The 16,308-nt window shown below is 35.6% G+C and overlaps 1 long non-coding RNA gene across 1 annotated transcript; it reads right to left on the bottom strand.

The window, feature by feature from the left end:
- Positions 1-4,026: 4,026 nt before the first annotated feature.
- LOC124383857 lies at positions 4,027-15,973 on the bottom strand. Its single transcript, XR_006925288.1, has 3 exons — positions 15,739-15,973; positions 8,674-8,730; positions 4,027-7,128 (listed from the first exon to the last, which is right to left on the bottom strand). It is a non-coding gene; the product is annotated as an uncharacterized LOC124383857 (long non-coding RNA).
- Between the last annotated feature and the right edge of the window lie 335 nt (positions 15,974-16,308).

Below are 16,308 nucleotides of genomic sequence, written 5' to 3'. Positions count from 1 at the left end.
GAAACCCTGAGAGGAACCAGACTCAAAAGGGGAACCATCTTCATTTGGGTGATATCAAGAGTTTGATCATAAATCTTTCAACAATACAGAACACTGGAGAGTGAGAACTAACATGAGCACTGGAGTGTAAGATTATAAGTACTGTAAATGTTCTTTCTACAGTCTTGGTTAAATGGTTAAACCAGTTGTCAGAATCTGTCAACCTTAAATTTCTATTAAACTTGAATTGATTAATTGTGCTGATGACTCTTGAATTTTACTAAGAAGGCGAGTAGACGGCATCAGATCAACATTAACCAACAGGTCAAAGGTGAATCTTTTGAGCCTTCTGTTGGAGAGTGTATACAGACAGAGAAAATACAGTGTATAAAAAAAGAGTGTATACAAAACACAGAATTTATAACACTTTTAATGTGAATCTTGTCCGGTCTCTTACAATCAATATAAATCAAATATGCAATCAAATAAATGAATTTAGATGTTTGTGCATTTTCAGTCACTGTGATTCAAAACATAGTTTATATCAAGAAATCCTGAAACTGTGGGTCGACGGTCCGGCATGAGGGAATAGAATGGGGAAAAAAATACACCAAGAAAAAAAAAGGAGATAAATAAAGAGTATAAACTATATAAAATATATAAAGATATATATAAGAGAAAAGTGTATATACAAGGATGCTTATGACAGTAAACAGTAAAACAGTAAAAATTTAAGGTGGTTGATGTGATTGTCCTTAAAGTGACCGTGTGCAGTATGGTGTGGTATAAAGTGCACTGTGCTGTGCAAGTCCAGAGTTAAAGTGACAGTCCAGAGATTAAAGTGATTAAAGTGTCGTAGTGCGAAAAGTAAAAATAAATAAATAAATAAATAAATAAAAAACAGTACTACTATCTGTTTTAGTGTCACGCTGGTAACTGGACCTCACATCATATTGATATATTAATTCAAAATAATAAAAGTTTTTGTTACATCATAAATGTATCCAGTCTGAACATCCACCAGAGAAAAGAAAAGAAAAGATGATGATGATCAGGTAAGTCTCTGTTTTCAGTCATGTTTACATCACTGACTCCCTCTGTCTCATCCACGTTAACCCCAGACTTTTTGTTACCTTCTGCATTGCTTATTGTTATCTTTGTAAACTAGTCTACGTCTGTGGTGTGTGAGAGCCAGGAATTGATTCACCAGCAGTAGATTGAAAAATGACAAGAAATAGGTTCATGGGCTGAAAACGGTGTACAATGAAAAGAAAATATATTGATCATGTCACCAAATAGATTAAAACAAAAATAATGAGTTTGGTTTAAAAATGTAAGTAGAAAGTACAGATATTTGTGTAAAAAATTTAATAAGTGAAAGTACAAAGTTGTCTGAAAATAAATAGTGAAGTAAAATACTGATACTTTTAAATACTGAAACAAATTATTTGTGCGTCATTACTTCTCATCTCATTTCTATAGTATTGTTCTTTAAGAATATATACTAAATTATATACTAAATTATATACTAAAATGGTTGCTGAATTGTGCGATACTGTATCTATCCATCTATCTGTCTGTCTGGACCCAATTTTGTTTTTTTTTAAAGTGCACTAATGCCTTAGCTTATTTTTAACTATTCATTAGGAGAACAAACACCTATGATACATAAAACAGGGACTAGTTTTTATTCACAATTTATTTACTGCTTCATTTTCCGTAATTATGGACACATTTGCAGTGTATCATGTAATAATTTTTCAGTTCCCTTTTTGTTTTTTTAGTTTACTATGGTAAGCTTTTAAAAACAAAGCATACAAAAATATAATTTACAATATATTAAGAAAAAAGTTGTATTAGTTTTTTGCACAGAATTTTATGCTGGATTCCATCCCTGAAGCAACCCTCCCCAATTTCTCAGGCTTGGGACTTGTGGTTTGTGTTCTGGCTGCAGCATTGAGAGCATTATTACCTAACCACTTGTCCCTCTGGTCCTTCAGGGACAATGATAGTGATTACCACTGTCTGTTGACAGGGTGTCAAACTGTGAACCACAATAGCTAATTTCAAATCTTCATATTTTCGATGGGTGGTGCAGCAGGTACAGTTGGTGTCTCACAGTTTCACAGCTTCAGGCCTGAAATTTATCATCAGCTCCATATGTCCTTCCTGTGTTTGTTTGGATGTTATAAAGGTAATATTTTTATACAGTAAATAGACCACTAAAAAACAATGTTACAGTTTAGGGGTGGACAGATTTTAAATATTTTTGCAATTTAATAAAATAAAAAAACTATTTAACTTTTCAGTGAATTTATATTCAAAAAGAATTTTATAGAAATGATCAGCAACAAAAATCTAGATGTAGCTTCATATTTACATCCCTGATCAGCAAACCAGAAATCACAGTGGCAATAAAAAAACTCTGTGACTCAAAATCAGGAATGAACCATTTGCAGAAACAGCCTTAAAAAGAACTTCTGGGAAACTTAATAATAACAATTTTGATTATTTTACATCCGTGGCATTATAACTGTCACACTTTTATTTCATTTTACTGGTAGAAAAGAAATAGACTCATCAGAAATTTCAATGAGTAAATATAAAAGTCTGAAGATTAATCAGAACACTGCTGGGTTTCTGTTTATAGAGCATTGTAACTGTTTAGGTGCTGCTGAAAAGAGCGATAGGAAAAGGGATTGTCTAAGGACAAAAAAATGTACATCTCTTAAAATTAAATAACATTGGTATAGAGCAAACTAGGGCCGTGCCATTTATGAAAATAATGAAAACTAATTTTTATAATATAAAATTGTAAATTAGATTAAAATGGCATCTTTCGTTTTAATATAAATAGTAGGTAGAATGCAACATTTGGTCATGGCCCTCAATCATGTTTGACTTTTCATTGGAAAGGGTTTGGGCTTCTCTGAAATTGAGGTTATAGAGATGAACTCCCATAAAAAGCAAAATAATAACCTTAAACATAAAAAAAACAAACAACAAAAAAACTAAATAAACTTCAGTCCACTGTCACATGATACATTAACCATTACTGCTAAGAGTGTGTTTGCAAATAAATCCAATAGTGAATATGGCCAGCTACAGGAGTGAATAAAATACACATTTTATACTCTGTGGATTTTAAGTATTTGTTGGACATTTCGTGTTTTAAGTGTTCTTTGTATTGTGCTGATTTTGGAAGCATACTTGGCAACCCTGCCTTCTGTATTGTTTGAGCCATCCAAATGAACGCTCCCTCTCTCCCTCCCTTTTCTTCTTCTCTTTTCTTTTCTCTCACCCAGTTTCCTGTGTGGAATGGTACAGTCCTGTTTGCTTGGCAGTGCCTATATCTATACACCCCCACCCGTTCAGCGAAAGAGAGAGAGAGAGAGAGAGAGAGAGAGAGAGAGAGAGAGGTGAAATCATATCACAGATCAGAGGCAGGTGGTCCTTCAGCACCATGTCTATCATCAGTGTGTGTATGTTGTACTGGACACGTAGCGCCTGAATTCCTCACTCACCGGTAAGCTGATCCACTGTCTATTTCTTTTTTATTTCCTTGTATGCCAAGTGTTTCATTTTATATATATATATATATATATATATATATATATATATATATATATATATATATATATATATACACACACGACACATTACACAACTGGTACAACATAGGCTGAAATAAAACAGTAGTTATGTAAGATCCTGCTGGTTATTGCTGCCCTGACAGGTTGTGGCTCTTAAACAGGTTATAAAGGTCTTGTGCATCGTGTTCTACACAACGGGATCGTACAATAAATGAGTGTGAACAGAAGACAGAAAAGCTTTAGTTTTGTCTAGATTTCTCCAAACCACAGCTTGAAAAATTTCACGTGCACCCTTTATGAGGTCATAAAAAGCGTGATGACGTTCTGTGTGTGTGCCATAACCCGTTTCAGACCAGGATGGAGGTGAGAATTGCTCCAGGCTGTGTGTGGATTGAGGAAGGCTGAGATCTTCTCCTTCATGCATGGCATGCTTTTCTTTTTAAATGTATAAAACTAAATAAATAAATAAACACACAAATGTCTTGCAAATCTCTCTACTCGGTTGTATTTAATGGAATATCTGTCAGCTGTCAGTCAGACGTCGTAACATTGTTGCATGAATAGGAAAAAAACAAGAGTACCCAACACAAACCCAGTTAGTTCTTGATCGTACAGATGGTACCCTAAGTATAAAACACGTAGAAGACGGAGCACACACGTGGCACAGCATTTAATATTTTTGTCAAGACTCAGCAAGCTCAATATTTGAACTACTGTATCTAATAATAGTAACACTCGACTAAATGAATACATGCTTTGCCTGTAGAGTTCTGTACTCCACTGATTTGCTACCAGTTAGGAAACATCATTACTAAACATTGTGTTTTGCCCTTTATAAGATTTCTATTGAAATAAAAGCCACTCTGATGACTTTGTGATGGTCAGATGAGGACACGTGAAGGGATCTGGCTCCTGAGGCTGTGGTGCTCTTGTGTTTACTTCCACCATGTCATCTAGGGTTTGTCACAGCCCTTAAATCTTATGCAACACGCTGCCCGAGCCTGTTAGGACACACTCCGACACAGATGAGCATCTGGAAAAGTGCTTTTTTTTTGTTTTTTTTTAAGTAGTAAATGATACTACTGAATAAGGCATTAACTGTCTAAGTGTGCTGGAAGAGCAGATATGATCCAATTGATTGTATTTCTTTAACGTTTTCATTGCATCTTATGCATTGAATCTATACCTGGCATCCGTATTTGAGTAGTGATGGAAACTCATTTTCAAAAGCTATCCAACAACTTGCTTGAAGCATGACATGCACTGTGTGTGTGCAATCGCATTACGCTATAAAGGTTTTAGTTGTCTTTGATGACTTGTAGACTTAGTGTTTTGTCACCATGATGATCTTTTGCAGGAATTTCTGGGAAAATACACAGTATGTTTGTATATGTTCTTAAAGTAGAGTTGTCAAGATATATAATAGGTAGAACAACTAAATTATTTTACCTGGGGAAAAGATGGCTCCAGGATGCACTATGAAAAAAAGAAAAGCCCACGGAGGCAGCAAGATGCTCTGTGTAGTTTTCTGCTCGTCTCCCAGAATTTATGTTGACTTTCTTTCGGGAGGTATTACAGCACCCTTCAAGGCTGTGATACTCCCTAATATCAGTGGCATCTTTCAGCAGAATAATGCGTTCTGCCAAACTGCAATATTGTTAAGGAATGGCTTGAGGAACATGAGACATAAATCAAGGTATTGAATTGGCCTACCAATTCTCCAAATCTTAATACAATCAAGCATCTGTGGGAAGTGGTGGACAAACAAGTCCTATCTATGAAGGACCCACCTTGCAACTTTCTTAAACAATCTGATGAATATAAGGGTGCTTCAGCATGTGGTTCTCAATACTTAGACTCTAGTGTACTGTCTGTGTGATGTGCAGCTTTAATTCAATAGCTAGCAAATGTGCATGCATGATGAAGTGATCTATCTTGTTTTTTTTTTATGATTTTGTGGGATGCACAATAGTACAAAATGGTACAGCATATTGGTACCTTTCTGGTCAAGGACCTTGAGTTCAGTCCTGTCTGTACAGAAATGACTGTCGGTTCATGGAAATAGAGAAGTGGGGGCTCAGTAATTAATACATTGGTCTATTAATCAGAAGTTTGAAAGTTCAAATTCAAGCACCACCAAGTTGCCATTGCTGAATCCTTGAGCATGACTCTTAACTCTCCAGTTGTAAGTCACTTTGGCCAAAAGCTTTATTCAAACAATTAAAAGAATGTGGATTTCCTCCGGAGTCTCTAATTTCCTCCTAAAAACATGCCAGGAGGTGGACTGGCTAAACAAAATTGCCCCTGGGCCCCTGGGAATGTGTGTTAATATGCATGCATTGCATCTTGCACCAGGACAGAAAACTGTATAAAATAAACACATTTTACAAAGTATTTATCTTCTGCTATATTCTAATTAATCATTGTGGCTGATACATAAATACATATCACACTTCATCTACTTTTCTTCCGATTTTATGAGAAACTCTCCGTTCAGCAATATTTCAGGAATTTCTTCAGAATCGGATTCTTTTAGCGGTTGTGTAACTCAATGGAGTGGTACAGTCACACACATGACGCAGTGTTGGTTCAATAACAGTTTGAGCTGGGTCTTGTTTATGGAGGTAGCCAAAATGACTAGCATGTGTTGTGGGAAATATAGAATTTTTTTTTTGCTGTTAGTATCGCCCACTTGTGATGTATATTATAAACTGATTTGTAATTTGGTTTACAGTGTTTTAATAGCTTGGTAATAAGATAATATTCACCTTATGCTTTTAACACAGTCTCTTGTGGTTTCAGGGTGATCTGTACAGAGTGTTGCCTTTGTGATACCTCATTTCTAGCTAATTGGGAACAATAAAGCGTGTAAACGCAATAGTTTCTTATTTAAATGATTACTGCCATTAGAACATCAAGTGCACTTCAACCAGCAGGTAGTATGTTCCCGAATGCAAATGAATGAATAACAATAGGTTATGAGGTGGAACTCAAGACTTAGCTCACAGATTGTAGTTTAGTTAACACAGTATAGAGTTAAACCAAGTATGAGCATTACATTTATTACAATTCTTTTCCCGATTTAGTTTTTTATGTATGGTTGTGTTTTACAGATTACTAATGACAATTAATATTATAATTATGAATTATTATTGCTGTATTGTTTATTCACCAATGTTATCTCAGATCCTAAGAATCCTCCCTCACTATGATTACAAGTCTATTCATTATTCCAACTGTAATCTTTTTTTTTCCAGTCGGGAGCAACAGTGCTTGTTGTAGTGCTGGTTTACAGATATTTATTCTCTATTCCCACAGGACTGACACACCTGGTGTGCATCTTTTAACAGATTAATGGCAAATCATATCTTTTTCGGTGTACTAGAGAAAAGGAAGGAAGCATGAAGAGGAATGTGTCAGTCTATTTTGCAGAGCAGTGGATGTAACATCGTCTGCTCCATAATCCTCCAGCTTCATACAAAATGGATTAGAAAGCTTCCCGAATCACAGCAAGACAGCAGGCAGGCCGGAGGAAGAATGATATTAGGAGGAGAAACTGAAACAAGAAGAGATGATGATTATGAGTTAGGAAGGCAAACATTAATTATGCTAGTAATGGAATGTTTTATCATGTGATATATTGACCTGATAAATGAATGCATTTCTAAATATTTAGGGAAATGGCACAAAGCCAGGGTTTAATCTGAAAAGAGGCAGTTCAGGAAGAGCTGTTAAAAAACATCTGATTTGCCATTATTTTATAAAGACATTCATTTTTGGTATTTTGAAATCAAAATTAATATTGTTTATGTAATAAATATATGAAGGCTAACTGTATTGGAAGAGGTTAGGCGCTTTTAAATTACTAATTTTACTTGAAATTCAACAGATGAAGGAGCACTACTGGAAAATTTGAACAGTGGCTGTACTGCCATATTAGAGCTTAGCCACCAGCTATAGAAAACCAAATTAACAAAAAAGGGAATATATATATATATATATGTATAGAATAGATACTGTATAGAGTTTGTCTACTTATCGGTATATTATACTTTACTCTTATGAAACATCATAGGCTGTAGCTAATGTTCTCTTATAAGCATACAGAGATGAAACTGCAGAAAAGGTCAGAGAGGGAGGGAATGCTGGTATGAGAGCTGTTGATAAGATTGTGGAAATGTGTAGACACACACACACACACACCCCATTTAGCATATTTCTTTTTCTATCTTCTTTCTTTTTTCATGTTTTCGACACTTGGCAAAGTGTTTTTTATTAACACTTTTGTGATTCCTGCACCCAAAATGCACACTTGAAATGTGTGACATTTCCAGTGGAGGCAGAGCACAGCACCTTATTAAAATGTTTAGATAATGTTTGACAATAAATACAGATTGGTACTTAGGGAATTATGGATATGAATACTAATTCATATAGAGCCTTTTGTTATATAGCTCAACATTGTATTAGCATTCCTAAATTACTCTTACATAACACAGGTGCAAAATAAAAGTATCTTACTATTCATTCCTTTTAATACATAATGTCATTATTGTTTCCAAGCTTAGTTTTGGAATTTTTTTTTTACTCTAAGCTGCATCATCTACCTGACCCACCAACCAGCAACACTGAATTACAGTTACAGCTTTTGTGGCCATATCTATCAATCATACTACTATGCATTATTAATGAAATGAAGCACAAATATAGACTGGCTGACCCCTGTATTAGGAAACACTGAAATAACATGATTAGCTGAGCTAATTGATTAATCATTTATTTTTACAACCTTTTATTCATGTTCACCTTTACCCGCTGTCCCTCTTCGGCTTTAGTACAGATTAAGTGTTTGCAGTTCCTGGGTGCATCTTAGGAGGAGAGTACACTAACAGCACCATGAACATATTCCATAGTGGCTGGGATTTATGTTTGATGATCGCACTGAGAAAAGCAGTGATACTTTTCATGATCTATAGCTGAAACGGCACAAACAGACCATGGTAGAAAGAATTTCTGCTGAAAAACGACGAAAATAAAGCACACCCGAAGGAGAAAATGGAACCGAGCTGCAACCCGGGAGCAATTTGTCAAAAGAGATTACCTGTTGCCATGCAGTAGCAGATAGGTAATTCCATGCTGTTGCCATGGTTACTGCTTGCTGACAGAGACAGAAAGCCAAGGGTTATTAGGTAGATTAAGCTATATTAAACTATATTATAAAAGCCATGTTTAGTGAGCTATGTTATGCATTATTGTATAATATGACCCATGGGTAGGTTATATCCTATGCTTGCAAAAATAAAAAAAAAGGAATGTGAGGGTATGATGCCGGATATGTTACATTTCAATGCTCTGTCTCCCTCTGGTGACAGGTTAGTTGTGCTTGTTAGCGTGGTTGTGATACACACAGGAAAATGTGCCATTTACTGACAATGCATTTGGTTCTTGTAATCGTTTTGCAATGATTGACGTTTGTCCTGTTTCTTTTATCTTTCTCAGAGATGACAGAGCTGGAGCCAGTGCTGGACTTCGCTTCGTCAGGCCGATCTGGTCGCCGCAATGCACTGCCTGACATCCTGGGTTCTCCTGCAGGAGTCCCCCCTGACCTGTCACTTAAACTGGCTGAACTATCTCTTACTGGTAATATTTATGAATTGAAAGAAGAGATAAACAAAGAGTAAAACTATCAGCGGTGTAGTCGAAGTTTTTTATATATCTGTTTTCGAAAATATTTCTAAAGCAGTTTGAATTTGAATTTTTGGCACCTTCATTCAAACAATTTGTATATAAAAATATGCTTTAAGCTTTAACATACACATACACAATTTCAATTACAGAGGATTTCTTCATACAGCAGTGCAAAGTTGTGAAATTTCTCTGTATCCTTTAAATATTTTATGATGCCTACCCTGGAGAGAACAACAGCACTGACATTTTCTGTAAAATAATAAAGATAGAATACAGCTTTCATTCCTCCATGCAGAATATTTAAGCTCATTTATATCCTATTATATATGATTCTGCTACCAGATCATTTTTTCTTCTTTCTATTTAAAAAATGCTTGAAATATAACCCCTCCCCATTCTATTCCTTTCTATCTTTCCAAGATGGGCCGGCAGGAGCACAGTCTCCTAGCACAGACGAGCCCCCTACACCCACAGAGAGTCCAGAGGCGAAGGAAGGCTCCTAGACGAGAGCAGAGTTTGTCAAGGATTTAACTCGGAGAATGAGCTGTAGCATCACTGCTCTCCTTCCTGCACGAATGCAGATTTCTTCCACTGGGCTCAAGAGTCTTCAGACTGTTCAGACTGAACGGAAAGCAAGCAGTGGATTGGACTTCGGACATGAAAACCTTATAGGTCTTAAAAGGGACAGTGCAATGAATATTTCCAAAGACAGGAGCTGAACTTTGAAGAAAGGAGCAAACTCAGACGAGCAACTCTGAATTTTTGCCAATAGACAAACCAAATGATGGGAGGATACCACTAATGAGTGCTTTAACGAATTTTACTTGTTGTTTGACCTGATGCTGTTCTTTTATGAGTTTTGTATATTCCAACTGTGGTGAAGAGTGGATTTGTATTGTGTGATAGTGGTGTTCATAGATATATATACCTATATAAAACGTCAGCTTAAAAAAAGATTTCATATGTCTTTGTTATAATGTTTATTATGGGTGAGAGAGGCTGAACAAGTATGTGTGTGTGCTTTACGATGAGAAACAGAGAGTTAATAAAACACACACATCACAGCATTATGTAGCATTGTCCTGTATCCAGCATTCTAAAGCCATGATATTCACGAAATGTAAAAACACACACAAAAAAAGAAAAAAACAAAAAACAAAACATCTGTCCGTTACTAGAGAAGCTAAATCCATCACTCCACTGATATGAACTTCTATGCAGAAAGTCAAGACATTGAGCTAATTAGATTAGGTAATGTACTGTAAAACATTTTGTTGGCTCAAACTGCCTGCCAGACTTCGATTAGGGAAAATTAGTAAAAGGTGCTTAACACACTAGCCAATAAAACTGGGTAATAGTATTATCATTTCTCCATCCTATTCTTCTTATGTTTAATAAATGTTTAAGGATTTTTACTATGAACATGGGGAAAAGCTGCTAGGAGGGGACTTAATAGCAGATTTTTTCTCTATACTTTTTTACTGCTTGAGAGTTATGTTCATATTTTGTGAATAATCTTTTTTTTTTTTTTTTTGACAAATTTAAGTTTCAATATTTAAGCAATTCAGTCCTTGGCTTTATCAAAGCCATATTCCTTTTCGTGGTATGCCATTTTAACAATATGCAGGGGCTTATAATTCCTGTTTTGGAAAGAAATATGTCACTATAGAGACTGTTGATGTTACCCATGATATATAATGGATATTATCAGATTTCTGCAGTGCTGTTTTACTTATGGTATACATTCATTTGGTAAATGTATGTGTAAAAAATATTTCAATGCCAATCTGAAATACACATTTTTTTAAATGGCAATAATCCACTTTACTATATAAATGTGTGTGAAAGTAAAAGTGCACATCAATAAAGCCATAGAGGACATGGATTCTCCTGGATTCTGTTCAGTAATGCTGAGAAGCCAATCTGTCAAACATGACAATGTCCACATCAACATTGTGTAGTGTTTACTATTAATGAAATGTATTATGCACATACTGAATATATTTTATCTACTGCATAGTTTTAAGTTGTTGGACTGATTGGAAGGTCGTGAGTTTAACTCCCAGCATGACCAAGTTGCCAATCCTTGGACCTTGTGTAAGGCCCTTAACCCTTAAGTCTCTCTGGATAAAGGCAACTGCCAAGTGACAAAATTGTAAGAAACCCGATTCCAAAAAAGTTGGGACACTGTACAAATTGTAAATAAAAAAGGAATTCAATAATTTACAAATCTTATAAACTTATATTTTATTCACAATAGAATATAGATAACATATCAAATGTTGAAAGTGAGACATTTTGAAATGTCATGCCAAATATTGGCTCATTTTGGATTTCATGAGAGCTACACATTCCAAAAAAGTTGGGACAGGTAGCAAGAAGAGGCCGGAAAAGTTAAATGTACATATAAGGAACAGCTGGAGGACCAATTTGCAACTTATTAGGTCAATTGGCAACATCATTGGGTATAAAAAGAGCCTATCAGAGTGGCAGTGTCTCTCAGAAGTTAACAAAAAATAGTGGAGCATTATCAGAAAAGAGTTTCTCTGAGAAAAATTGCAAAGAGAATGGAGTTATCATCATCTACAGTAATAATTTTGGAACAATCTCTGTGCGTAAAGGTCAAGGCCGGAAAACCATACTGGATGCCTGTGATCTTCGGGCCCTTAGACGGCACTGCATCACATACTGGAATGCTACTGTAATGGAAATCACTAAATGGGCTCAGGAATACTTCCAGAAAACATTGTCAGTGAACACAATCCACCATGCCATTCGCCATTACGGGCTAAAACTGTATAGGTCAAAAAATAAGCCATATCTAAACATCCAGAAGCGCAGGCGTTTTCTCTGGGCCAAAGCTTATTTAAAATGGACTGTGGCAAGATGGAAAACTGTTCTGTGGTCAGACGAATCAAAATTTAAAGTTATTTTTCGAAAACTGTGACGCCATGTCATCCGGACTAAATAGGATAAGGACAACCCAAGTTGTTATCAGCGCTCAGTTCAGAAGCCTGCATCTCTGATGGTATGGGGTTGCATGAGTGCCTGTGGCATGGGCAGCTTACACATCTGGAAAGGCACCATCAATGCTGAAAAGTATATCCAAGTTCTAGAACAACTAATACTGATTTCCAGACGTCGTCTCTTTTATAGAAGACCTTGCATTTTCCAACATGACAATGCCAGACCACATACTGCATCAAGGTTCCGGGTACTGAAATGGCCAGCCTGCAGTCCAGATCTTTCACCCATAGAAAACATTTGGCGCATCATAAAGAGGAAGATGTGACAAAGAAGACCTAAGACATTTGAACAACTAGAAGCCTGTTTTAGACAAGAATGTGACAACGTACTTATTCCTAAACTTGAGCAACTTGTCTCCTCAGTCCCCAGACATTTGCAGACTGTTAGAAAAAGAAGAGGGGATGCCACACAGTGGTAAACATGTCCTTGTCCCACCTTTTAAAAAATAAGTTGATTTTTAATTTAATGGCATCAACACATCTCAAGTGTTGATGCCATTAAATTAAAAATCAACTTGTTTTTCCCCTAAAATGATACATTTTCTCAGTTTAAACATTTGATATGTCATCTATGTTGTATTCTGAATAAAATATTGACATTTGAAACTTCCACATCATTGCATTCTGTTTTGCAACTTTTTTGGATTCGGGTTTGTAATGGGATTTGATAAATTAAAGCATAAATATAGAAGTAAAACTGCTTTTAATTCAAATGTTTTGCCTGTACACATCTGACACTTAGATATATATATATATATATTTTTTTCAAATTCATTGTGCTGGAAAAAACATCACTTAAACATTACCCCCAACACAACTCTAACAGTGCAATTTTGTGGCAGTAGGAAGTAAAAGTAAAACTCCCCCTAGAATATCTTTATAATTAACTTTTTATATATTGTGTAACCAAATTTGTATTACTTTTCTAGTTGACTTAAGTAGTTTACATTATTTAACAGTTTTTAACTGATTTAACGCAAGATAATTTAACATCCTGGTGATGCTGCTGCCAGAAGGATATAGTCCTCACTCCATCTGTATGTAAAGAGACTGATGCAGCAGTGCTTTAGCTGTTTAAGCTGTCCTACTGTCTGTCCTGCTTATCTGTGCATTTGCCTCAAACAGATAAGATTCAACATTCTGACTAATACCACCATCAATGCCATTGTGTTTGTCATCTTGTAGGTCCATGTATCTGAGTGGAGTTTCTGCTGTAACTGCAACATAGATCTTCATTCCACTCTGTATCTTGGAGTCCAGTATTTTGCTGTCTCTTATATTTCTACACTGGCTTTCTCTAGTAAAATCTGAATAATTAAAGAGGTTCTTGCCCTAGTTTAGACCCAAATGGAAATTTGAATTGTTATTTATTTTGTCTAAGACATTTTTCTTGGGTATCTTTATGTCAGCACAACTGGTGCCTGCTAATTTCTCATGGAGTAACAAAAAATACAGCACCAACCAAAAGCATTAGAAGCAGCGCATCACAGATGTGCCAACATAAATATAATTAATAAATATAAGGAGGTGAAGCACTGAGCATAGGATAGAGACAAGATTTGATGGGTGAATGCGGGTGCGGGCAGTAAAATACACATGTACTTGTGTGTGCTGGTTGTGGGAAAATAAAATTATGCAAAAATGGTCGTATATATATATATATATATATATATATATATATATATATATATATATATATATATATATATATATATATATAACAAGAATACAGAAATAGAAAAAAAACCCAAATAAACTGTTAGGTATCTACTGCACAAAAGCAACAATGGCAGCTAAAATAAAATTCAACGATTTACAGGCACAAGGTCAGATTAAATTTCGTTACTATATCACGAAATGCCGTGAGACTGGGTTGAGGCACAATGTCTGAAGCGTGAAACAGAGGAGAATCACTGAGTGCTACAGATACTTCATTGTTAAAGAAAGAAACATCACAACAAAACCTTGGCCTGTATTTATTTTATATCATTTCAGTTGATGTTCTTTGTTCTGAAAAGTTCCTTGTTCGTGTCGATGTTCATCATTGACACAAAAAGTCAAACTTAAATAAAATGAAACGTTTGATAATTTTCCTTTTCTTTTTCATTTAAAAAATATTTAAAAGGAATGCAAGTGAAACTAGTACAGAAGAAGCAGTCAGTGCATTGAAAATAAAACTACTTGGACATTTTACCTGCGGGGTTTTGCGGGCGGGACAGAACTTTGCGGGACAGACCTTTGCTGGAGCGGGTCTGCAAATCCGTCACGCAAAAGGTCTCTCCCTTAGGACATCATTTAAAGTATTTATGTTTCAACTCAATCTTACCACCAGGTGGAGCTTAGAGTCCCAGCAGTATAACTGTTTTCTATTTATGTTCCAACCCAAGACAAAGAAAAGACAATAATAAAACGGGTCTCTATTAAATCAATTGTTCAGTACAATAATATATTATTATTGTATCAGATGAAACAGCATTTCTCTGGCAAGACTCGTGATTTAAATAAAAAGATTCAATAAAAAATTATATTAATAAATATTAGTAAATCTGATTATGCTTATGGCCAACTTGCAGAATTCTTGATTCTTTATTGCTGGAAAATGCAACCAATAGAAAATTAATACTATTGCAATGCAATGACAAGGATGTATTTAACCAGGGATCATAACAAGTGCTACTAGTCTAGTTTACAGTAATGTAATTAAAAAAGCAGTGTCATTTCCCTTTATTTCTTTTACTGATGATAAATCTGAAGACCTTGTATGTTCATGATTCTGTTAAAGTTCAGAACGACAATTACACATATTTAACATTTTGCATTTAATACTCATTCAGATCTTTTTTTTTTCACATTCAGGACTAACTTTAACTTTTTTTGTTATATTTATTTGGTTCTTGTTCTATTAACCTTTTACAGAGCATTTGATTCCACCTCCTGCTGTCAGACAATGTCTGTTGTGAGAAGCGCTATAGAAATTAACTTGACTTGACTGTCACACTGGCATGTTAGGATTAGAAGCACTTTAAACATTTTAAGATCACTTCTTTAACATTTTTTCAGCCAAGCCTCAAACACTAGTTTCAATTCTAAAATATTCATTCACCTAGTCACAGTGGTGGGCTGTGCATTTGGTACCTGGGCCTTCAGTGGGGATTTACCCGACTTAATCCACCACTTAATACCACCACTACCACGTCGCAGTTATAGAAACCATCAATACTATACAAAAACACAATATAACAACACATGGCATTACAGACCGGGAGGCAGTGCGCATTTGGGGGGTGAATATCATTTTACTAAAGCAAGCTTCAATCCTCTACACTACAACTGCAACTGTGCCACCTACATCATCTGGAGCAGTTCAGAATAAATAACATGACAAAAACATTTTCTAATTCTAATAAAATACAACTTAGTCACCAGAGATGCAGACTCAAAATGATACTCACATATTAGAGGCCGTAAGCCAGTGGTAAACAAACCCTTTCCCAGGCTGAGACAAGCTAGCTAGCTTCAGGGTTGGCCGACCTCCTTAGGATGTCAAGCTTTTCTTGAAAATGTATTTTTAAGTATGTCCGAGACCAAATCAATTTCTCTTCCTCCATAAGCCATTGTGTTCATAAAAAAGTTGAACTCAGATGTATTAATGTGTGCAGAGCACTACAGATGTGTTTTGCTAGTCGAACTTGGCTGTAAAGGTTTCCCTCTGACCAAGGGACCAATCCGAGGATGGAAAAATGCTGATGCTATTCTGTGAGGCAAATTTGAAATCTGATTGGTTAAAGAAACAGACCCATTGCTAATATAGTCTAAGTTACATTGGCCAGCACTACTGATTCTGAAGGCCCTGGGCAGATTAAATTGACATGGCAGCACATAGAGGCTAAAATCTGACAAAAAAATCGAAGATACACATACACGTACTGGAAGCAGTGCAGCCAAGAGTAACACTATGAAATAAAGAGAATAAGCCGTTGGAAAAAAAAAAAAAAAACTTTGTAAACAAATATTACAATTTA

This window comes from Silurus meridionalis, chromosome 4, assembly GCF_014805685.1.
Source record: "Silurus meridionalis isolate SWU-2019-XX chromosome 4, ASM1480568v1, whole genome shotgun sequence".
Classification (NCBI taxonomy): Eukaryota; Metazoa; Chordata; class Actinopteri; order Siluriformes; family Siluridae; genus Silurus; species Silurus meridionalis.
The sequence above is the reverse complement of the archived record's forward strand: the minus strand, read 5'-3'. Positions and strand labels throughout refer to the sequence as shown.